At 45.1% G+C, this 25,338-nt stretch overlaps 1 protein-coding gene and 1 long non-coding RNA gene across 2 annotated transcripts in view; one reads left to right on the top strand and one right to left on the bottom strand.

Moving 5' to 3' along the window:
• Positions 1-25,338, top strand: part of CDH4 (cadherin 4) — a 1,855,428-nt gene that overhangs the window by 1,582,563 nt on the left and 247,527 nt on the right. The window lies entirely within an intron of this gene.
• Positions 4,005-25,338, bottom strand: part of LOC146812673 (uncharacterized) — a 542,976-nt gene continuing 521,642 nt past the window's right edge. The window contains exon 4 of the long non-coding RNA XR_014966883.1: positions 4,005-4,791. This is a non-coding gene — a long non-coding RNA (uncharacterized LOC146812673). The remainder of the gene's footprint in view (positions 4,792-25,338) is intronic.

The following is a 25,338-nucleotide window of genomic DNA, read 5'->3' as shown; positions in this document are numbered from 1 at the left end:
GGGCAGGTCGATTTCAATAATGGTGGTCTTTAGGCACCATGCCTGGCTTTGAACAACTGGCTGGATGTCCATGCCAATTTGATGGACATGCCCTTTGATGGAACCCTCCTTTTTGGGGAAAAGGTAGACTCGGCCCTGGTCAGGTTCAAGGACTCTCGAGCTGCGGCCAGATCCTTGGGCCTCTCTTCCACCCCCGTGGCCAGTCTTCCTTTCGCCCCTTTCATGGCAACGGAAGGGGTTTCCAGCCACGTCAGCCCTATCCCAGCCACCGTCCTGCACAGACTGCCCAAGCCGTGCAAGGTTGTGGACGCAGTGCATTCCGATCTCTGAATGGAAGCCAGAAGTCATCGACCACACTGCCCCCAGCAGCCGCAGCCTTCAAGGACTCCTAGGCTGATTCTGCAGGACCACACTGCCCATTTTGGATCTTTGGACTGTTAATCTGTTCCTCAAAAAGGAAAAATTAAAAATGCTCACTCTGGCTCAGGTCTTCTCTGCCCTAGACCAAGAAGACTGGATGGTAGAATTGGACCTGCAGAATAAATATTTTCACATTCCCATCCTGCTGGGCCACAGGCATTACGTACAGTTCAAGGTAGGCCACGAGCACTTTCAGTTTACCGTGCTCCCCTTCGGCCTTACCAGTGACCCTCGGGTGTTCACCAAGGTGATGGGGGTGGTTGCAGTTCATCTGCGCAGGTTAGTGGTGTCTGTCTTCCCCTACCTCGACAACTGGCTTTTGAAGGTGTCCTCGCCCAAGACAGTCGTCTCCCACCTTCAGAAAACGGCGAACCTCCTGCGTTCGTTGGGGTTCTCTAGAAACATGCTGAAGTCACACCTGGCTCCTTCTCAGACGCTCCCTTTCATAGGACCAGTTCTGGACACAGGGCAGTTTCGGGCCAATCCTCCCGAGCAGAGCGTCCAGAATATTCAGGTTATGATTCCGACATTTCAGCCTCCATCCTGGATTTTGGTGAGACTGACTCTGAGGCTGTTGGGCCTCATGGCCTCCTGCATCCTGTTGGTAAGACACGTCAGGTGGCGTATGCAGGCTCTGCAGTGGAACTTGAAGTTCCATTGGGCACAGCATCGGGGAAATCTCACTGACGTGGTTTACATTTCGGAAGGAACTGCAAAAGATCTGAAGTGGTGGTTAGCAAACCGCGATTGGGTCAACGGCAGACATCTCTCCCTTCTCCACCCAGATCTCACAGTCATGACAGATGCATCACTTCTGGGATTGGGAGAGGTGGAGATCAGGGAACACTGGTCTCCGGCATTGAAAGCATTTCTTCCCTCTGTCAAGGGGGAGTTAGTGCAGGTGTTCACAGACAACACCACAGCCATGTGGTACTGCAACAAACAGGGCGGGGTACTGTTATAGACCCTTTGTCGAGAGGCTCTTTGTCTCTGGACATGGCTAGAACAGCAGGGCACAACCCTGTTGGTTTAACACCTGGCAGGTTCTCTAAACGCAAGGGTAGACAAACTCAGCCGTCGATGCCTAGCGGATCACAAGTGGCGTCCCCAGTCCGAGATGGCACAAGGCCTCTTTCAGCAGTGGGGAGAGCATTGGTTAGATTTGTTCGCCTCTGAAGAGAACATGCAGTGTCAGTGGTACTGCGTGCTGGAGTTTCCAAGGCGGCTATCGCTCAGCGACGCTTTTGGTCGCAAGTGGAGCACGGACCTGTTGTACGCCTTTCCACCCATACTACTCCTGACCAGGGTTCTGAAGAAGATCAGGAGCAACCGGGCCCAAGTCATTCTTGTGCTCCAGACTGGGCAAGGAGAGTCTGGTATCCAGAGCTTCTGAGAATGAGTATCGATCCCCCGATCAGGCTGCCCCTTCGGGAGGATCTTCCGTCTCAGCAGCAGTGGAGGGTTCTCCACCCGAACCTGTCAACTCTGTGCCTCCATGCTTGGAGGTTGAGCGACGACAGTTGATAGCTTTTGACCTTCCTCCCGAAGTCTATAACGTTATTCTGGCGGCCAGGCGGCCCTCCGCTAAGATTGTATACGCCTGCCGTTGGCAGAAATTTGTATTATACTGTATAGAGAGATCCATTGACCCTCTTTCTATTTCTCTTTCTACTATCCTTTTATTCATTCTAACCCTTGCCCAGCAGGGCTCTGCCATGGGAACTCTCAAGGGTTACCTTGCTGCTCTGTCTGCTTTTTTTGTGGTTGCCAGACTAGCCCTCTCTTTTCAAGTCTCCTATTGTAAATAGATTTCTAAAAGGGCTGGCTCACTCATTTCCACCCACAACCTTTGTTATGCCACAGTGGGACCTTATTTTGGTCCTTACCTATCTGATGTGTGCTCCCTTTGAGCCTTTGCACAATTGTCCTCTCCAGCTGTTGACCATCAATACTGTCTTCTTAGTGGTGATTACATCTGCCCGGAGGGTTAATGAGTTGCAGGCGTTATCTTGTACGCCTCCTTATCTTATGTCCTTTCCCTACAAGGTGGGGCTTTGCACCAGGGCATCCATCTTGCCAAAAGTTGTGACCCATTCCCTCTGGATCAATCTATCACTTTGCCCACCTTCTTTGCTCCCCCACAGCCCTTGGTGGAAGAGGAGCGTCTCCACCCACTGGACCCAAAAAGAGCGTTGTCGTTCTACCTTGACCACACCAAAGAGTTTCCGGTGGATGACCAACTCTTTCTGGGGTATGTGGGAGCAAAGGAGGGACGGGCAGTGCAGAAAAGGACCTTCTCTCGCTGGGTCGTTCTCTTACATCAAGATCTGTTATGCCCTGGCAAAGAAGCAGCTCGCTGAGGGATTAAGGGCCCATTCAACCAGGGGAAAGGCTGTGACTACGGCCTTGGCTCAGGGTGTTCCAGTCAGGCAGCGATGTGGCCTTCTTTGCACACATTCGCAAAACATTACTGCCTAGATGGTCAGGTGCGCAGGGACAGACATTTTGCCCGTTCAGTGTTGCAAGACTTATTAGTTTAGGATGTGAGTCCGCAACCCACCGGCGGGGTTGGTATGGCTAGGGGATCTGATTCAAAGGTAAGGAATCTACAGCTAGAAGCCTCCATCAGATGAACAAGTTACTTACCTTTGGTAATGCATTATCTGGTAGAGACTCTATCTAGCTGCAGATTCCTTACAGTCCCCCACATGCCTCCCTGATTTGCGGACTGATATTGTAGGTCTAGGGTTGTTACCCCCTTTCAGGGCCCTAGTTTTGCACACGACTTTGTCAGTTACTTCGTGGCTCTGCACATCTGGTGTGGAAATAACGTAAAGTATTGATGTCTGCGCGCCTGGATGGCACCTATATAGGCACGGCGATATCATAACTAGTGCTAACAACGCTAACATCATGTGGAGCCGAATGGAGCCACCCGACGTCGTGCGCAAAGGGTATTGCTCAGCAAATGTTTCCGGATCTAGCAAGACGCCTGGGAAATGCAAAGGTAAGGAATCTGCAGCTAGATCGAGCCTCTACCAGATAATGCATTACCGAAGGTAAGTAAATTGTTCTTTAGCCAGAATGCTGCACCTATTAAAGATGGGAAGCACATGGTTGAGTTCTTATCCAGTCAGCCAGACCTAATTTCTATGTGGACATGTCCAGTGCAAATGTGGCCCACTCCCGTTCACATTACCTGCTCAGTCTCTCATCGTTTTTCCTTTCACTAAACTCTGACTCTCTACCTTCCTCTGTCTCTCTGCTCATGGCCGGTACAATGTAAATGAAAAATCCCTTACAGTGCCACCTGGTGTGGAACACAAGGTTATCCAGCTACAGCGAGTGACAGTTGGCTGTAGTCTGGGCTGGCTCCTTTCATGCCTGAAAGCATCGAATACTTCAGGAGCACATTCTATGTGCATATGAAAGATCAGCCACCTCTGCGATGCATGTGTACGTTTATTAAAAGCTGAACGCATTCAGCACATCAACCAATCATCATGCATTTTCCAATAAGGTACAATGCGTCTGTTCCAACCTCAGCCTTTAATTTGCAGAAACAATAAAAACGCGGAGGAGGTAGAGTGGCCACCTCACCTCATCTCATTACAGACACATTTTACAGTCCTGGACTTTTAATGTACAAGTGATTGCTATCATGTGTGTTAATCTGATTAGGTAATGGAGTAAAGTAAGGCTACAACTAGAATGTATTAAGAATCCAAAATTCAGTGTCATCTTAATGATTTTTGAGGCATCAGCAAAGACTTGTTTTGGGGGAACCTCTTCCGAGCAATTTTTAACTTTATTACCCATTTCCTGCTAATTTAACCCCAATGATTCCAAACAAACTTTCACAAATGTATCACAAAACACAATTATAATATGTCTTCCTTTCTGGAGGCCCCACAAATTCTTAAGATGACACAGAGTAAAGAGAGACAGTCAGATGTACATGTAGGCTGAAAGAAGGAGAGATGTTGAGATATAGAAATAGACTGAGATGAGATATAGACAAAAGAAATTTCAACTTCCTAGCGGGGCCCTCTTAAGGTGGGGGCTTTAAGAATTGCGCAATTGCCCAGCCTCATACCATCAAAGTCAGATTTGGAAATGATGTCGGTAATGAATTGTAGTGAGCTGGTCACTCTTGGGGTGGTGGCTGGATCACCACTAATGGAGGAGGAGGAGGGGGTGAATCGTTCTCCAACCACGCCAGTACGTCTTCGTCTCCCTGGGATAGGACACTGGTCAGTAGGCTACTGCTCCCTGCCTTCCTCCTTCACATTGGTCATCATCATCTTTGAGGCTCAGCATCGGCCTAGACTTGACCTGACCGCTCACTCACATTCATGGTAATGCCTCGTTCTATAAATATAAATACAATTTAAATACAAAATTATGCAGGTGCTCATATTTTTCTTTTTATATACCAGTCAGAGTTGGATCAGTAAATAAAAAGAAAACAAAGTAGTACAAAAGCGTTTATTAAGCGAATGGGGGATGGGAACAGCACAGATGGTCGGTGGGCAGAAGCAACATGCAAGGGGTGAGTGGAAAGGAGCAATATGGTGGATCCGAGGGGCAATACGGAGAACTGAGGTGGAGGGGCAGTAACAACATGGGCGGCTCAGGTGGTGGGAAGCAACACAGAGTGATGGATGGAACACATAGGGCGAGGGGAGGGCTACATGAGAGCTAAGTGGAGCACAGGGTGGAGAGACAGCAACGTGGAACAAGAAAGCAACATGGGGTGAGAAAAGCACATGAGGGCGAGCACATCACGGAGTGAGCAAGAAAAAAGCATATGTGTGAGAGAAAACAATATGGAGGGCGGTGGAGGGTGGAAGAGAAGTACATGATGGAGACATATGGAAAACACATGCACTCTCATTGAGTACTCAAGCAAATAGAAAAAGTTGTGCTTGAAGATTAAGCAGTCGAAGGGCACAGGTAATGAGGACATGTTCCAGGGGAAGGACAAACAAAAGAAGAGAAAGGAAAGCCCATACAAGCTAAGAAATAAAAAGCAAATAAATATAAACGAACAAAAAGCAAACAAATGAGAGTGACAGTAAAGCCGACCAATGGTAAGCAACGAGCGGGCTCTAAGCCTACTGTTAGCTGACAATAGATTTTGTTTTTGCAATTAGACATCTTGCATTGTCTGGTGGGTGAGACCTAAAAACGTATTGGCTTTATAAAATTCAGTAAGTACTTCCATAACAACAATCATGGTATCCAACCAATCATTTATTTACAACAAGAAATTGCAACATTAATCCAATGTATTGTTTCAGTGCAAAGAATGAATCCATGCAATACTGAAAAGAAGGTGAGAGTAGCGCCAGATGTTTTTTTGCAATACAGCACTGCCACAACAGAAATTTTCAAACGCATACAATTGGTGGTGGTGGATATGGTGAGAGTAAGGTGCAAACAAGTTATGGCAGATACGGCAAGCAAATCCCGCAAGGGGGAATAGAGCGTCAAAAGAACTCTTCACATACAAGATCACTGCCCTAAGTCCATCTCTTTCTGTGTTGTGCCTGTGAACTACACTCTCCTCCTCTCCCAAAGTGAACAAGGTGCCTACTTCTTCCTGCAACTCTGTACTCTTAGTTCCTCTTGCAGGAAAAGTGCCTTTCCATTAGTGTAGTGAACTTAGGGTCGGATTTACTAAGGACTTGCGTGGTCCTTAAGTGTTGCAAGTCGTCGAAAGGCAACACAAATCCATATCTGGGATTTACTAAGCCACGCACAGCCACTTTGGGTGGTTCAGTAAATACAAAGTAATGCAGCCTATAGCACCACCCTGCGTTACTTTGCATCAGGTAGGCGTTAAATGGGTAGGGTGTGTACATTCCCATACATCCACCAATATATTTTTAAACAAACCCAGATTTGCAAAGACTTGTAAACCTGGGTTTTGCGCCAAAATGCTGCGCCTACTTGACTTTGGCGTAACTAGGAGAAATATCGGTATTTCTCCTCGTTAATTCTCATTTCTATGTGTGCTACATTCTGCAAAAGAGGAATATGCCTTTAAAAAGTATTTTTGTGCAGTGAGGTGTCCCTTCCTGCACAAAAACAATCCTGCCTGTAATGCAGACTCCCTTGCACTGTGGTGCAATGGTGCCTTCGTTGAAACTAGGAAGCCCACGTTGTGCTAGCACAAGGAGAGGGCAGAAATGCTCCATATATTTGCAGATATGGAGCATTTCTGGCTGCCCCCTTTCACGGAACTCAACAAAGCAAGTTGTATTGCTGTGTTGCATGAACAAATGGAAAATCTGCCCACTATAGTCTATTGTTAAAGCTGCACAACTTAACAGGTGCAACCCACAGTGCTCTGCTGCTTCTTCCCATTTGATTAGATTTGGCCTAGTGAATCTTCGCGAAATTTTCAAACTTTTGGCCAGCTCCGCTCCTACCCTGAAAGTTTCGTGGTGATTCGTCAAGCGGGGGCTGAGAAAAAAGGGGGGTCCCAAAACGTGTTTTCCCCATGCAATTTCCCATAGGACCTGTTGTCGCAGCTACAGCCCGAACTGCTGAACGGAATTACACCAAATTTGGCAGAGAGATAGTCCTCAGTTCAGACTCGTGCCTTTTGCTTAAATGGTGTAAATCCGTTCAGTAGTTCCTGAGAAAATTAGAGTTAAAAGTTAGTGATATCTATGGCTGGGGTGGATCCGCGGATCCTCCCCGCACCCTCCCCGAACCCTCCTGAGCACGAGCTGAATGCTAATTGGCTGCCAACACTCTGAATAAGGAAGTGTTGGCAGCCATCTTGTGCCTCGGTAGAACCGAGGCACAAGAAAGCACAAAATCAAAGGCGCAAAACGCGACAAGGGGCAGGGTAGAAACACCCTGACCCCCTAGGCCTGCTCAGGGGGTCCCACAAGAACCCCCAGGGCCAAAAAAAGTATTTTTTTTAAAAACAAAATCGGCGAGATTCGCGCACCCAGCGCGAATTTCGGCCGAAAATAAAAAAAAAAGAAGCGCGGGCCCCCCGCGCTTCTTTGGTAATTGCCCCCCGGGGGGCCAAATCCCGGGGGCAGAAATAAAAAAGTGTGGGGGGGTCCCAATCCCCCCACACTGCCCCGGGGACCGCTACCCCCCGGGGCTCAGAGATACTAAATGGGGGGGGGGCTCACGGCCCCCCCCAGCCCTGGGGACCACCACCCCCCGGGGCTTATAGAAAATGGGTGGGGGGGCTTGCAGCCCCCCCAGCCCCGGGGACCGCCACCCCCGGGGCAACTTGTCTGTGTGGGAGGGGGGCCACGCGGCCCCCCTCCTGGAGCCAATGATGGCCCTGGGGACCGCCACCCCCCAGGGCCTTCTCCTGCAGTGTCCTGGGGTGCCCACCCCCGGGACACTGATGTTTGCAATGACAGGGCGGGTGCCTCGCGGCTCCCACCCTGTCATTGCAAACTGCTTTGCTTCATTGAAGTGAGAGCAGGGAAACCTGCTCTCGCTTCAATGAAGCAAAGCGGATTGCTTTTCCACCCCTTTTTACACCTCTCTGCAACGCAGCTCCGTGGCGCTTACTGGAGGTACCTGGTGGCCTAGTTGGCCGCTAGGGGACCTCAGGATTCAAGGGGACTTAATCCCCCAACTTAAAACACGTCACAGGCGCGTTTGCACAGTGGTGAAGGTAGGGGGCGGGGTCTGAGGTGATACTGTGCAAACACGTCCTGTGGCGCGTTTTAAGTTGGGGAATTCATTCCTCTTCAATCGAGAGGTCCCCTAGGGGTCAACTAGCCCACCAGGCACCTCCAGTAAGCGCCACGGACCTGCGTTGCAGAGTGTTGTAAAAAGGGGCGCGGCCTCTGAACACCTCTCTGCAATGCAGCTCCCTGGAGCATACTGGAGGTACCTGGTGGGCAAGTTGGCCGCCAGGGGACCTCAGGATTCAAGGGGACTTAATCCCCCAACTTAAAACACGCCACAGGGCGCGTTTGCACAGTGGTGAAGGTAGGGGGCGGGGCCTGAGGTGATATGTGTGCAAACACGCCCTGTGGCGCGTTTTAATTGAGGGAATTAATTCCTCTTCAATCCAGAGGTCCCCTAGCAGCCAACTAGCCCACCAGGTACCTCCAGGAAGCGCCACGGAGCTGCATTGCAGAGTGTTGTAAAAAGGGGCGTGGCCTCTGAACACCGCTCTGCAACGCAGCTCCCTGACGCATACTGGAGGTACCTGGTGGGCTAGTTGGCCCCCAGGGGACAGCAGGATTGAAGAGGAATTAATTCCCCAACTTAAAACGCGCCACAGGGCGTGTTTGCACACGTCACCTCAGGCCCCACCCCCTTCCTTTACCATTGTACAAATATTCTTCTAAAATCAGCCGAACTACGAATTCCGATTTACTCACCTGTAATCAGGAGAGGACCCAGTGCTGCATCTTTTAGCCCAGCACTGACCCTGAAAAGTAATTCTAAGCGTACTTACCAGTAACTTGTTTTTCCTTCCATAGGGATCCATTGTGTGGTTTTCAGCAGAAAATGTTCTAAGTGTCAATTTTGAAACGTAGAAATATTCCTCTAAAATCAGCCGAACGACGAATTCAGATTTACTCACCTGTAATCAGGAGAGGACTCAGTGCTGCATCTTTTAGCCCAGCACTGACCCTGAAAAGTAATTCTAAGCGTACTTACCAGTAACTTGTATTTCCTTCTATAGGAATCCATTGTGTGGTTTTCACCAGAAAAGTTTCTAAGTGTCTATTTTTACAAACTAAAAATATTCCTAAAAAATCGTCTGTATGACTTAAACACATTCTTTCAACTGTTTACAGGAGGTTGGCCAGTGCTGGATCCAGGATCCACCACTGAGTAAGAAAAAGTAATGATAACACTACTTACCTGCTAAGTGAATTTTCTGCCATAGGATAACATTGGTGATTCTATGTGAAAACATTTCTAAGTGTCAACTTTTAAAATACAATAATATTCATTAAAAATAACTACTGTAACCAAAGCGCTTTTACTCAACTGTTTACAGGAGATGTCCAAGGACTGAATCTAGGATCCAGTCCTGTGGTTAGAAAAGTAATCCATAAAGTAACTAATTGCATTTCACTAGAAATTCACATTGAGCTCAATGTTGCTTTGTGTTTGAAATTGTGTTGCCCATTGCAACAACTGTAACTACTGTACTTAAAAGTCTGTTGCCTATTTGCCAAGTATTTAAACTAAAGTAATTCATTCTGAGAAAGTATATTTTGTATTGTAATGTATAATGTAATTATAATGTAATTAAAAAAATATATCTAAAAATAAATAGTTAAAAAAATATAGTAAATCAGTATCAAAAAAATCAGTATAACAATTAATACATTCAAAATTGTCATTTACAAAACCTTTGAAATTCACTGAAAAAACCATAGGTTTCAGGCCTGATATAGGTAGGAATTAGCATTTAAAAAATCTTTGAAATTCACTGAAAAAAACATAGGTTTCAGGGGCGTTATAGTTAGGAATTGGCATTTAAAAAACCTTAGAAATTCACTGAAAAAACCATAGGTTTCAGGGACGTTATAGTTAGCTGGACATTTCCCTCGTACAAAACCTCAGAAATTCCCCCGTTATAGTTAGTTCAGCTAACTATAACTCGCGCCCCCGCAATGCACTGCTGATGACGTCACATATTACATCACTCATGACATGGTCAGTGACATCACTGATGACATCACTGATGACATCTGAAATGACATCACTGATGACATCACTGATGACGTCATCCAGTGAGTGTGTGTTTCTGTAAATTTTAAATATGTTTAATATATATATAGGGAAAAACCTATGGAAGAATGAGTGGGTGTATAAGTGTGTGAATGGATGATTTAGTAGGTGCATGACTGACTCTATAAGTGAGTCATTAAACATATCATACTCCAGACTAGTGACTAAACTGTGTAAATGTCTGTATCTGTCGGTCTGTTGGTGTATAAGCGGCTGTATGGTTTTGTGAATAGCTATATGAGAGTTTCTATGGGTTATTGATTGGTTGTCTGAGTATCCGTTTGGGTGCCTGATTGTTTGTGTGGGTGAGGTGTGTGTGACTGTGCATACATGTGTGAGTGGGTGATTCTATGGGTGCATGGTTTTAAGTGTGCATCTGTGATGGAGTGTATGGTTGGGTGAGTGTATGTATGGGTGTGTTAGTGATTCAATGTATATCTCAGTGGTACATGTGTGAGTAACTACATATGTGAAAGGCAGTATATATGTGTGTAAGAGTATATAAGTGGGTATATGTGAGAGTGTGTGATTGTTAGAGTGGCTGTATGGATGAGTGTGTGCTTGTATCAGTTATTGTATAAGAGCGTAAGAATGTGGTACTATTTTTATGAGTAAGTGTTCTTGTGTGTGTATAACTGCATAGGTGAGTAAATGGGAGTGTGATTAATTATTTGCATGACTGACTAGGTGTGAGAGTACCTCTATGGATGATTGGTGGTGTGTGAGTGTCTATGTAGGTGTATAAATGCATATGATAGTCCGGTACTGAGTGACTGTAAGTATGAGTGACTGTACAGGTGAGTGAGTGGATGTGTGTGTAGATCTAAGAGTCAATGAGTGGGTATGTAGTTATTGGTATTGGAGTATCTATGGTTTTGAGAATGGACATCTGAAATTTTGATTGAGTATATCAAAGGGTGTGAGAAGATGCACTAATTTATCACATGGATGACGTCATCAGTGATGTCATCAGTGATGTCATTTCAGATGTCATCAGTGATGTCATCAGTGATGTCACTGACCATGTCATGAGTGATGTAATATGTGACGTCATCAGCAGTGCATTGCGGGGGCGCGAGTTATAGTTAGCTGAACTAACTATAACGGGGGAATTTCTAGGGTTTTGTACGAGGGAAATGTCCAGCTAACTATAACGCCCCTGAAACCTATGGTTTTTTCAGTGAATATATATATATATATATATATATATATATATAATGGCACTGCAGTTGAGCCCTCTTCTTCCATTGGTCTGTTGAAGTGTAGTTCACATTTTGCTTCCACCCACAACAACATACAGCATGAGGTATTGGGCTAGCCTGTTGCATCCATTGGCTCCATTTTCTGTAAGAGGCAGCATTTTGTCTAATTATATGTGCACAGACAACAGAAAAGGAGTGCAGTGCCAGGGCTGGTCTACCTGGGCGTTAATTTTTATATTTTGCCATTTTTTTTTTTTTGCTTATGCTTGAACAAAAAAAAAGAAATAAAGAAAACAATACACACTGTACAGGTGCCTGTGGGATTTGGAAGGAGCATTGTTAGGTGCAGTCCACATCCTTGTATGTGCTAATGAGCCCATGTGCGCGCGTGACCAGACAGCCACCGTCCCTCATTCTTTATGCATTTTCATTACCTGCACAAACACTGCAGACTCCACTTTGTAAAACAGAAAAGGATAATTTCCTAGGATTTTGGATGCCGCTTTAATTGTGGTGAGCTTTGTAGTAAATTATTGAAGAAAAGGGGAAAGCAGCTTGCCGGCCCATAGAAGGTGGGGGAGGATGAAGGACCCGGACTGTTGGCAACAGGAATAGTGAAATGATTTTCAGCTTCGAAGGAAAACAGAATCTTGCCTCCTGGAGCACTTTTTCATGGATTGAAACACTGAAAAGGCTGCATTTGAGGTCTTTAGCAGCAATGAAACACATTCCCTCGGTCGCACCCTTGCCTGATAGATGCCCCCGCATGGTGGACATCAATGGCCCTCACACGGGGAACTGTTTGTTCAAAGTTTGGTGCCTTTGCCTTTATCATTTGCATTTCCAGTGAACAGATCCTCTAGACTAGAATCTAAAACCACACTCAAGCCACATAAACTGCACTGAGTGGGTGGAGAAAGGGAGATTTACACTCTTCAAGGTTTGTTGGGAGTTTTTGAGGGAGGCAGCATCTCATGTAACGACATTTAAAAGAAATGGAGACAAGACATGCCTAATAGCACAATTTTCTAAATATGTTCGCAAAAAAGGAATGGGTTGTGACAGAATTTTCAACACGTATTTCTATACCTCAATCTAGGAAACCGTCTCTGGGAGAATTAGCTCTCAGCAGCATTAAATCAGCAACTGAGTATTGAAATTTTAAGTAGCACAGATCACACTGCCTGAGCTGTCTCTTAGAAGTGGAATAATAAACGACGTTCTTATTATCTTACTCAAACCCACCCTATGCAGGAGGATGAGTGGCTAATTTGGACAAAGCACTGTTCATCTGTAAAGCAAGGACCTTCACAATTTCCACATATCTCTGCACTAGGCACTCATCTCACCGAGCCATTTTACCAACACTTCTGTTCTTGAGTTGACCGAGACTCCGCATGCTTTCAAAAATAAATGCAAAATCCTTGCCGGGTGGTGGTAAACCAATTGGATTGATGAATTCTCGCTCCACCTTCCATGTGTATCTTTCTGCGATGATTCAAACCACTCAATAAAATCCTAACTCGGGTGATAACTGTACACATTATTTCTATTCCATTTCTCTTCTGCGAACTAATTTTTGCTCCCTGGTTATTGCAAATTGGCTGCAGACTTGAGATCTGAAAAAGCTTCTCCTTCACACCTGGCTGAGCTCGGCAATTCAAGATGTCTCTGGGCTTTCCATTCCCTCCTTCCGCCCTGTTTTTTGATTAGATCTCTCTTTCAAGACTGCTGTCTTATAAACGGACAACCCACACCATAAAAAGACGCAAAAATAATATGTAGTTTGAGAGGAAGAAAGTTAGGCGGGTTGTATTCCTTCCTGTGTCCCTGCTCCCTTGTGAAGAAGAGAATTAAAATCGAGGTATTAAGCTGTCCCCAGAGATCACCTCAAGGACCTCAGGAGCCGAACGATTTGATCCAATGCACGATTCAGCCCATGAAGAATGAGCGAAACGCTTGTCGGAACAAAAGTCCTCACCAGAAAGAGTGTCCTCCACAAAATAAAAGTCATGTGTTGGAATAACATTTTAGAAAGCTGTCTTAATAATGGATTTGGCCTGCTCATGAGGAAAAATTTAATGCAGTGATTTGGGTCTTGGAATAGGGAACCTTGGATGAAAAGTCATAAGGATAATGTACTTCACATCCTTCTGAGTTTAAAGGTGTGAACGAGGAAGGACATCTTTTTCTTCAGAACCCGGTTAAACGACAGGCTCATTACAAGTTCCAATTCTCCAAGTAATTTCTGGTGCCTGAAAAAATGGTGACAAATTCTCTGCTGGTTTCTTGCAAATTTCACGCCTCTCCGTTGCAGCCGGGTTCCCAAATGAGAGTGATGAATAAAGATCCCGCCGCGCAGAGGGGCTGTCGGTACATCAGTCTGACGCGACAAGGTGTCCGTTAAAGTGTAACAACACACGCGCTCAGGCCTAATAAGTGCAATTTCACACACGCGAGCAGCGGAGGAGAGCTCTGTTGGGCAGAGAGGAGTGGGATGAAGATTGAAGCCAAGGGTGAGTGGACTGTCTGCATTGCGTCCAGGGCCGTAGGCAGGGGGGGGGGGCATATTATTCAGCGCCCCCCCCCCAAAAAAAAAAACAAATGAGAGAGGCAGCACAATATTTATGAAAAATAGTTTAAATTAAATTTATCCAAAGAAACTCCATTCACATTTGAATGCATTCAGTCTATTCAGTGCCCCCCCACCCCAAAATGAGAGAGGCAGCACAATATTTATGAAAAATAGTTTAAATGAAATTTATCCAAAGAAACTCCATTCACATTTGAATGCATAGAGTCTAATCGGAAAGAAACGAGCTGAAGTTCAGACGGTGAATGAGCAAAGAAAATGCCTTTTTTATCTAGTTATTTTTGCTGCAATTCAAGGGCAGACATTACATGTCAGGCTGTGTGTTCTGAAATACTGCTGCTTATTCTTTTAAGCGGAGATGCTGTTTACTATTCTCTCTCTGACTGCAAAGTGGCAGTTAACTTTTCAAAATCCTATGTTCCTAGGGTACAAGCAGGGCCACGAATTATGTGGCAGGGAGGCTCAAATTGTGCAGCAAGGTTGACTAAATTGTGCGGCAAGAAAACACAAATGCTGAAACTTAATGCAACTTCATTATTTTTACACTTACCACTGTCTGGGCAATGGTTTCACTTCATTACTGGCACTCGAATACAGCTACAGGTAACTGTAGGATGACAAGTCAAACTTTGCGAAGGACCTTCCACCGCGCGACAGCACGTGTTGCAGCGTTTTTAGGAACTTTTCACTATTTGAGCAATAAACATTGTTTTGTTAAAACCTGCAGATTATGCAGCAGATGATGGATCATTTGGCTAATGCAGCAAATATATTATGCGGAAAACGCAGCAGAATTGCATAATTCCTGTAGCACTATGTACAGGGAGTGTGAAAAGAAAGACTGTAGGATGCCAATTTCATACACAAAAACAAGCACATGCCTGTAAATAAACTGTACAGATATTGCAACTCATATCAGCAGTTATGAAAGCACAAATGTAGCACATTTTGTTTTGTAATTCTCAAATGTGATTAAAAATGAAAGATTTTAATAGGAATAAAACAAAACTTGGTAAAGCACACATGATAAATATTGTATTGCAATGTATTGCAGCATTTATATAGTGCTTTCTACTCCTGTGTGTGGCATTGAAATGCTTACGTACATGGGAAGTAAGCCACGCCATATAGGGTTGTGTAAGGTTGGAAGGGTATTGCCTTTGTTTTTTGATCCTATTTGGGAAAAGTTTCCATGTTGGACATGATAAATACTAAGATGCAGTTATCGTGCATGTTATGATATGCAGCGCATAGCAGGGTGGTGAATGTGATGTATGATACACAAAAGCCCAATTTATGGTTTTTCAGTATGCTGGCATATTGAACAGCTCTGCAGGGCTCTTTATATATTTCTTATGATTATAGTTTGCTCAGCTGGTAGCTCCACTACGTTGTCCAATCAGAAATGTTATGTATGGTTTGGGCCTGAGCTGGCATTGTTGGAGGGAGAGAGAAGTGGAGAGGTGTGCTGGGATGTGCATTGTTACTATCATCCAATATCTGAGTGCCACTGTGAGATGCAAAGAAGCGACCATAGTGTAATTTTTGGGATCTGCAGTTGTAGACTAGATTAAAGTCTTCTGATTGACCCGATGTGTGACAGATCTGTTCAGTGACTCCATGGCGTTTAATTCAGTGGTGGCTGGATTATTGGTTGCACAGAAATGGTAATAAACAACCATTGTAGTAGATATGTTCTAAGGGGATGTCAGATGTGTAAGTTAAAGTTGGCTGCCGACCGCTGAGTGTTATGTATTAGTATTAGTGTGGGCCAGAAATGTTACATATGAAATTACATAACTATATAATACCTTTTCTGAACTATAGGTTAGCCCTCCTTATCTTACCTGCCTATCAAAAGTAGTTTGCTGGTTGGGTTGTTTCCAATCTGTACATTGTAAGTTGAAGATCGAGCTTGAGGGTGTGACTGTCTTTTTGGGTTCTGTTGCCAGAATATGTGGTGGCATAGCTGTCCTCGAAATAGCTGTGTTGTCAAATGTGTATAAGCTCCTGGATGCTTTGAATTCTGGCTGGTAGTGAGTTCCAGAGTTTGGCGACTTGTACTGTACGACTTGTACTGAGAAAGCAGTGCCTCCTAAGGGTTCACTGCACTTAACCAGGATTTACTCTCCAAACTTCAAATCCTCCAGAACACGGCCACTAGACTTGTTCTTAATCTCCCCTCCCGCACTCCCTCCGCCCCCACCCTAAAAACCTTGCACTGGCTTTCGGTTCGCCAAAGAGGGCGTTTTAAAATCTTAAGTCTCACTCATAAGACAATGCATGGCACCGGTCCACTATATCTGGCGAAAAAACTTCAATGGTATGTTCCAGGACGCTCTTTGCGGTCCAGCTCCAGATTTTTTCTTGTCCAACCTCGCATTCGGACAGTCCGCAATGGAGGCCGATCCTTTTCATACTTAGCTCCTTTGCTTTGGAATAAACTTCCACTGGATCTGCTCTCTATAACGGACCATCTACTCTTTCGTAGAAAGCTGAAGACTTGGCTTTTCTCCCAATAAATGTTGATACATGAGCATTCTCAGTCACTTCCCGGTTTCTTTGTCTTGGTTGCTAGCGCCCTGAGACCTTTGGTGAATTGTGCGCTTTACAAAAATATTTGACATTTGACATTTTGATAAGGTGGTATGATGATAAGTGGTGCAAGCCTTCAGTGCAGTGTCCTGTTGTGCAGAGACATTTTAAGGATTTTGGGAGCCCAGGCCCACCTGTATTTTGGGAGCCCCTGTTTGGGACATCTTTGAATTTATAATCCAATTTCAGCTCTTTCATGCCCTCTTTGGCTAGGTCACTGACAATGCACAGACAACGTAAAGAAATTCTGAATGGTCAACAACATCTCATATTCAGGGATATTGACAATATTATAACACAGCAGCAGCTCTCTAATATTAATGCACATAATCTCCGCAACACCCTCCCATTTCTCAAATGAGAGGTCCTGTTTTGATCTAAAAGAAACTTTTTTTATGGATGTTCCATAAAACATAAACACATTTCCCTGCAAAATGTCTGTAATAAACTCTCACACATTACCTATATTCAAAATAAATGAAAGAAAATGTGTATTAAAACCAATCTCTTTATTATTCAAGCTCTTAAGGGCAAGGCTCTCTGCAGAACACAAGTGGCTGTATCTAGGGGCCTCCTGAAATGCTGGGGCTCTGGGCCAGAGCCCACTTTGCCCATACCTTCAAACATCTCTGCTGTTTTGTTTGTATTGCTTGAATTTAGCTTGTAGGTATATCTGTCCTTTTCCTTTGAGGCTCTGTGGATAATGAACAGTGCATTGAATATTGCCCTAATTGCTATAGGTAGCTAGTGGAGTGATTGGAAGACAGGAGTAATTTCTTCTCTTGGGTGAAGATGGAGAAAAAGTCTAGCAGTAGCATTTTTGTTGAGGTGTACTTTGTGCATGATGATTGCGGGTGCACCGAGGTATAGGATGTTGGCATAGTCAAGCTTGGAGATTACTAGTGTGAGGATGGTTTGCATTTTCTGTTGGTATCCAAGGTATGGGAGGATCGAACATAGGGGCATATTTTCAACAGAATGGAGAAGCGTGGCATTAAGCAAACATTGCTAACGCCACGCTTCTCCATTCTGAAAACGCAGGGATGCGTCGTAGAGTTTCGTTACCTAGCGCAACGCAGGCACCCTTGCACAGTAGTGCAAGGGTGCCTGCTTTGGGAGAAATGATTGTTTATGCGCAGGAAGGTGTCCCTTCATGGTGTTTTGAAACTTCTATGTGTCCTGCTTAATGCTGCAAAGTTGCAAAACTTCTTTTTTTTGTTTATGGGCAGGAAGGATCACCTTCCTGCACATAAACAATCAATGGCGATTTGCTGTTTCTATGTGTGCTGCACAAGGCAGCACACATGGAAACAGCAAAAACGAGGAGAAATAATGCATTTCTACTCATTTCGCCTGTTTAAGACTAGGTTTTCCCTGGTCTTAATGTTGGTGTTGCCTCCTATTTACGCCATCCTTGTAAATAGGGGGCAGTGTCAAAATCAATGGGTGTTGAGGTGGAACGCCCACTGCAACACCCATTGCCCTCCCCTTTCACGCTAAGTACAACGTGAAAGGGTGCCTTATTTACAAGGCAGCATTAAGCCACATTAAGTGGATTAATGCTGCCTTGTAAATAAGGCAAAGCCTCTATCACCACCACACCATCTGTAAAAGTGACATTGTGGTGGAGATAGGGGTTTGTAAATATGCCCATAGTGTTTTCATTGTGTAGAAGTCACTCTGTTTAGCGTTATTAAGATGTGGTATCAAATATAGGTCGAATACACAGTTACCACTAGGTTTCTGACTTCTCTTGACCTTGTTGGAGGGATCTCATGTTCCTTAGGCCATATGGTGGTAGGCTGCTACTATTGCTATTGTCTGCAGGTCATAATCTCTATCTTTGCAGTATTTAGCAATAAATGGTTATTTGATATCCATGCGTTTATGGCCCAAGAGTAATCATCAAGATTTAATTCAGAGAGGTCTTTCAGACCATCCATTTTAAAAATGATTTGGGGTCATCTGCATAGTTGTAACAGAGTGTGAACGATTTAATGGATTTTGGTGGATGTTAAATAATAGTGGGATATAATGGACCCCTGAGAGGCACCACAGTGTTCAGTGTGAAGGGCTGATTTGAAAGGTGGTACCACCATGAGTTCATAGTCTAAACCTAGAGCCTAAGAATTCAATGGGCATTGGCTGAACTGTCACCCACCTTTCACATATGATGTGTCAAACAAGACTTTGCTCTGTACAGGGCATTGAGACCTGGTGTTGTTAAGCTAGCAACATCATGAACTAAACCTAATAGCCATTCAGAAGCTGTGTTGAATCAGGAGGTGACTCTAGATTCCAAAATGGCATAGTGCTTTGATTAGTCTATTGTGCTGGGACAGGATGCTCACAAGTCAGGTACAACTTACATTTGACTGACATTGTTCTAGCCTATGATGGCCTGAAGTGAAATATAGTCTAGTGAGATAACGTATCTGCTCTAGAGATCTTTATTTTGTTTGCAGGAGCCAGATAATTTGTTAGATTAATGTGCCTGCTGCAGAAGACTGCAAATGTCCCAACTAGCAGTATTGTGAATCTGAAATGATAGCCTGCCATGTTACAAAGGGCTGCTATAACAGAATATTTATCTTTCAAAAATAGTTTTGTATTTAGTTAATCCTGCCACGGTCAACATGCTGAGTTTTCTTCTCTTTGAACCAAATATTGCGGAAGACATATTCTGGGTATCCGAGGCTGAAAGCATTTGTATTATAGTTGACCTCTCTAGGTCTCTCCGCACATCAACAACAACAAAATACAGATTTTTATGTATTGTGATTTATGGCCTCTGTAGTATGAATCTGGCTTTGAAATAAAGTGTCTTCTTCGAAATTCTGCTTTATCTAATTTATGGTCATAGCGAATAAATTGCTATAATGAGGTCCTCTGTAGTTAATATACTAAATGCATAATAGTTGGTGAACGTGTGGTAACGTTTTAATTGGGAGAAGTGTGGGAATGCTGGGTGGTAGGAATGTTATGATCACAGATTCCTAGATTTTCCTCCTCCGAAATATGGGGAAAACCTGTGATTTAGCCACTGGTTGGTGTTTGCAGGGCATTTTGGGTAATACACCTAGGCCACACTACCCCAGACTACTCTAGGTTCCTTCTCTTCAGAAATGTCTGGGCTTGGTAGGTTTCACTGTGTGCGACAGAGCCCTGGACTAAATACTGCAGCTACCCACATTGCCAGAATGGGTCAATTTACAAGGCAAAATCTTGATGTTTCCTGGTGTCTTAGAGGGTTTAAGGAGGCCTTCCTTTCACAGGTGAGAGCCCAGTTGCGCAAGTGAGGTACTATTGTTATTGGGAGGAGTGTAGAGATGCCCTGAATATAGAGTAGTTGTGCATCCCTGCAGATTCCATTAGTGTGGTCTGCTTTCACTTTTGTTTTGCTGTGCTCAATAATCCAAAACAAAAAATCAAACTTGGGACTAATGGGAAGCATTTCCCTCATGTCCCAACTTTAATTTTCAAAAAGAAAATGTTTCTGGTGTTTTCCAGTACTGTGAATGACCTGTTGAAGTCCATCGTACTGTAAAGGTAATGTGGTGGACGTCAACGGACCATCATCTACCCAAAGCAGTTAAAATCCACCACTGATGTCCTGTATAAGAAGAATTACCAACAAGCTGCAGGGATATGATGACCACATTGCACTAACTTCTTCGTTCCATGATAGCAGGGGATTTCTCCAGTTCCAGGATAGTAAACTTATGAGACTGGAGAACAGTGAAAAGCACAGTGGTTAGCGAAATGTGGAAGGTGCTGCGAATGGGCATGCACAGTCAAGAGAAAATTTTAAGTTGCCATAACTAGTCTGTGGAGAAGAGGGCTAGAGAGAGAATAAACATATTGAAAATTACAGAGGAATAGCAGAGAGGATAGAGAGAAAAATCTCTAGAAAAGGAAGGAAGATTGAGAGAAAGAAAGGAGAGTAAATAGAAAAAGCAAGAGAGAGATAACGAAAGAGACAGGAATGGGAAGATAGATGCAGCAGCAAACAGAAAGGGTCGAGAGAGGCAGGGAGGGCAAAGATTAAGAGATGGGAAGGCAATAGGGAAAGTAAGAGAAAACCTAAAGAAGCAAAATGAGAGCTAGCTACACGTGGAGGAAAGGTGATTGGAGATTTTAAGTTGTATTTATAACTTATCATGTTTTGGCCAATGCACATGGCCCAATGTGATTCTAATGTAAAATGCTGCAGATTATTTGCATGTTATTTTCTAAAAGGGATCTTAGTGTAAGATCCAAATATCACCTAGAATAGTGATCTTTAAAGTCCTAATAAGTTCTAATCATAAAAAAAATTAAAAGAAATAAACCTACAATCGGGCCTTTTCGGGGGCCGCTCCAAGAATTTGGAACTCTCTCCCGCCCGCCATTAGATGACTTCCGTCTTTGGCTCGCTTTAAAAAGGAGACCAAAACTTTCCTAATGGGCAAATTCCTCGCATAACGATCATATTACAATTACCTCAACGACCTGTTCCACCCTCCACCTCGGCATTATCCATGGCTTTTACGGATGATACCAACCCTACACTCCTGGGCATCCCACACAAGAGTTGAGACTGGGTGCCTCTTGTATAATGTATCTACCTGTCGTTTGTATCCCAAAGGTATTCGGGACTTTGTACTGCTTGTTTTCCTTGTATACTGTATCTACCTATTTTTACCCCCACTGTTACCCTCCCCTCCTAAATCTTTTGTATACCACCCTTCAATCTTGTAAAGCGCTCTGATACCCTCACGGGTCAGGTTCCCGCTCTATAAAACTTTAAAATAAATAAATAAAATTGTTACTTGCTCGACACTTCATTTTGCAAATTGCCCAACAATGGCATCCCCTTGTACTTTGTTACTATATACTCTTGATGAGAGCGAAGTACTGACACCTTCTCTTTTAATGCCCATCAGCTATCCTAGAGTTGCTGGAAAGTATACCCTACTTGCTGAGAAGTCAAAGTTCTAATAAGGAGGTGATTTGGCATTCTAGTGTAGATTTAAATAAGGCAACCTATTAACTGTTTCATAACATGAAGCTTAACTTTTATCTGCACCTGTAGCAATGCCAAAGAATCCCTCTGGAAGTAAATATTTTACATTTCTAGTACACAAGGCAGGACTCCATGCTTTGCACATTCACCACTCATGTGAGTGCATGCTTGTCCAAGCAAAGTTAGCTACATAGAAAATACCACCTTGAGGATTCTATGCAAGGAGTCTACAGCATGTCAAAGAGTTGACATGTCTATAATTCCAAACGTGGAGGACTCTATAGCTTCCAAATGGGAGGTACCATGTAAGCAGCATCAAAGAGAGATTTTACCATGTAAGCAGCATCAAAGAGAGATGTTAACACAGAGCCAGATTTTAGATGCAAACCATGAAACCACCACTCAGACGCTTGAAGGCAGTGCTGCTGCCTGTCTTTCTACTGCCCCTCCAACTGAAGATGGAACTAGTTTCCTTAGCCAAAAGCCTCAAATAGACCCATCCCAGGCTCATACAGTCACCTATCCTTTATCATTGATACCTGTTATGCTGGTCGATGTCTACCACCTTTTGCACAACCTACCTGTAACAATGAGTGGTCTGCTTCAAGCCCATGCAGTTTTGTCAGGTGCTTTTTTAAAAAAAAACAATTTTTATTGAAAAAGACAAGGTACAGTGCATTGATAACATAATGTATGAGTCCACTGTAAAAGCACGTCATGTACAGCCAATAAAGTGGATCATGTGCATAGTCCATCACCACACCTCCCATCAAGAGCGGGAGAAGCATCAACAACATTGGCAACAACTTGCATTCAGACAAAGTTGTTCTCAATAGGGGTTCTCCCCCCTCTGCTGCATACAATGGGGAAAGCCTAGCGGTACATCAGGGTGGGAGTGTGTCCTCAAATCTGGAGACCTCTAGGAGGAGGCGTCGATCTCGCTGCAATTCGATAGTAGGTGATACACACAGGTCCCCGCTATACTTGTTCCACCTCCCCCACTTGTGATCCCATTTTTTGGGGCACCCTCTGTGCTTGAAGATGTCTTTCTCGGCAATCATTGCCCTGTCCATGTCGATTGCCCAGTCCCTTAGGCATGGCGCCGTCTCCACCCCCCATTTCTGGGCAATGTTTTGCAATGGACCACCCAGTTGAAGCCCATGTCTGTTCTGCCTGAGTGAGATCTGTGGCTTCCCACATGTTGAGGAGACAAGGCTGGGGGTGTAGCCTTCAGAGATTTACCACACGCCCTCTCCATCTGCTTCGTGATTTTCCCCCAGTAGGTTTGCATTTTGGGGCACTCCCACAATATATGAAAGAAAGTGCCTGGCAAGTTACAACGCCGAAGGCACAGAGGGTCCGGCCGTCTGCCCATCTTAAACAGGGTGCATGCATCAAAATAGACCTGGTGTAGGATTTTCAGTTGTACCAGACGCTGGCGCTGTGGAAAGGCCACCTCTCTAGGGGACGCCAGGACTTCACGCCAGTCCTCATCTTCAATGTCTCCCAGGTCCTCCCCCCAACACTGGCGCAATCGGGTCATGAGGTCCGGCCGGTTGTTCAGTGGTTTCTTGTAAGTGAGGGATATGGCTTTAGTGGGCATAGGGTCGAGTAACAGTCTATCCTCCAGCGGGGTGGAAGCGGTCAAAGGGCCGTCTTTGGGCAGGACAGCAGTAATGGCCTGACTTATCTGTAGGTACCGGTAAGCCTCCATTTGAGCTAATTGATATTTAACCTGCATGTCTTCGAACGTTGCCAATTTACCCTTCACCCACATGTCTCCTACCGATGAGATCCCGATCATGTCCCACTTATCAAAACCAGGGCACCTTCTAAGCTGGCCCAGCATGTCAGGCTCCCAGAGTAGAGTGGCCTTAGTGAGCATATTATTCCAACCCCATTTTTTGTTGACTCCATGCCAAATCTTTACTGTGCGCGTCGTGGGCCCTGTAAGGTGGAATTTGCGTGGGTTTGTGTAGAGTGCCTGATTATACCCACCCCTTCCCAAGAGCCAACGATCAGTACGAAAGTTCGGGTCATCATGCTCCCCATGCGCCCACTTATTGACAACAATAAGTTGAGAAGCTTGATAATATAGCTTTATGTCTGGCAACGCAATGCCTCCATCGTCAATTTATTAAGGGCAATGCGTGGGGCACGTCCCTCACATGCAGCTCTCGCACAATGGCTTCCAACCCGGTGAAATAAGCGGCGGGGACCATGTTGGGGGAGTTCTGCAGCACATAAAGAAAGCGCGGCAACGCCAGGATTTTAAAAAGGGCCGCACGTCCCAGGAGAGTTAAGGGAAGAGACTGCCAGTGTTTAACATCAGAGCGGAGACGGGTGAAGGGCTTAAGCAAATTGGACTTGTGGAACAAGACCAGGGCTGGGGTGATAAAGATACCGAGGTATATGAAATCTTGCGAGGTGACTGGTATACAATATCCCTTTGGGTTACTCGGAGGATCCCCCCCTTAGAACGTACAGCTTCGATTGGGCCAGTTAATCGTGTATCAGGAGTGGGCTCCAAATACGCGGAAAATATTTAGGACTTGATTAAGGGACCGCGTGGGCGAGGCCAGATAAAGGAGGATGTTGTCTGCGTATAAGGAAATACGATCTTTGTAGTCATCGGTCCATTTCAGCCCTCTGATCATCGGATCCCCCCTGATCCAAATCGCCAATGGCTCAAGCACAGGCGCAAAGAGAAGGGGCGACAGGGGGCATCCCTGCCTAGTACCCCGTTGGAGTGGAAACACGCCCGATACATGAGTATTGACGACCACTTGCGCGGCCGGCAGAGAGTAAAGTAATTGATCCAGTTGATGTACTTGGGACCGAACCCCATACGTGTCAAGATAGCAAAAAGAAATTCCCATTCAGTGGTGTCAAAGGCCATTGTTGCATCAAGTGACAGCAGGACTGCATCCTCCTTTATGGTGTCTATTCTCCCCAGGACCCCATTTAGATGGCGTAAGTTCAAAGCTGTGTTACGTCCTGGCATAAACCCGGATTGGTCAGGGTGTACCAACCCGGTCAGGTACGGGAGAAGCCTGTTGGCCAGCAGCTTTGCCAGAATTTTCGCCTCTGCTGTAAGGAGGGAGATAGGACGGTAGGATTTGAAGTCCGCTGCCTCTTTGCCCGGTTTATGTATGACCACTATCGACGCCAACCGGACTTCAGGGGGTAACACCCCAGTATCGAAGCTCTCAGTGAACATATGTAATAGGTGGGGTGAGAGCTTGGATGCCATCGGCTTAAAAAATTCGATCGGGAGCCCATTAGGTCCCATAGCTTTGCCTGAGCGCAGATCTTGGATGGCTTTCTGAATTTCAGTGTCAGTGATGTCGCCCTCAAGGGATTTCCTATCTTCTGTGGACAGGCAAGCGACCTTAATAGTCGAGAGAAGGTCCAAAGCCATGGCGGACTGGGAGTTCTCGGTCGGTGTATACACCGACGAGAAATAAGCCGCAAATGTGTCAGCAATTTCCTGGGGATCTGTGAGCAGTACTCCCTCTGCCCCGTGAAGCGAGTGTACCCACCTTGATGGTCTTTCCCCTCTCTCCAACCATGCCAGAAGCCTGCCCGTATGCTCGCCGTGTTCGTATATCTTGTGTCCAGTACCGGTATGCCGGGCCTTAGCCGCTTCAGTCAGAAGCTGCCGATAATCTAGTCTCACCACCTCTAGTGAGTGTTGTGCATCCGCATCAGGGGCCTTTGCCAGGGCCTTTTCCTTTGTGACGATGTCTTCCTCCAATTCAACCACACGTCTAGTG

This window comes from Triturus cristatus, chromosome 7, assembly GCF_964204655.1.
Source record: "Triturus cristatus chromosome 7, aTriCri1.1, whole genome shotgun sequence".
NCBI lineage: Eukaryota > Metazoa > Chordata > Amphibia > Caudata > Salamandridae > Triturus > Triturus cristatus.
This window is presented reverse-complemented; position numbering and strand designations above follow the sequence as displayed.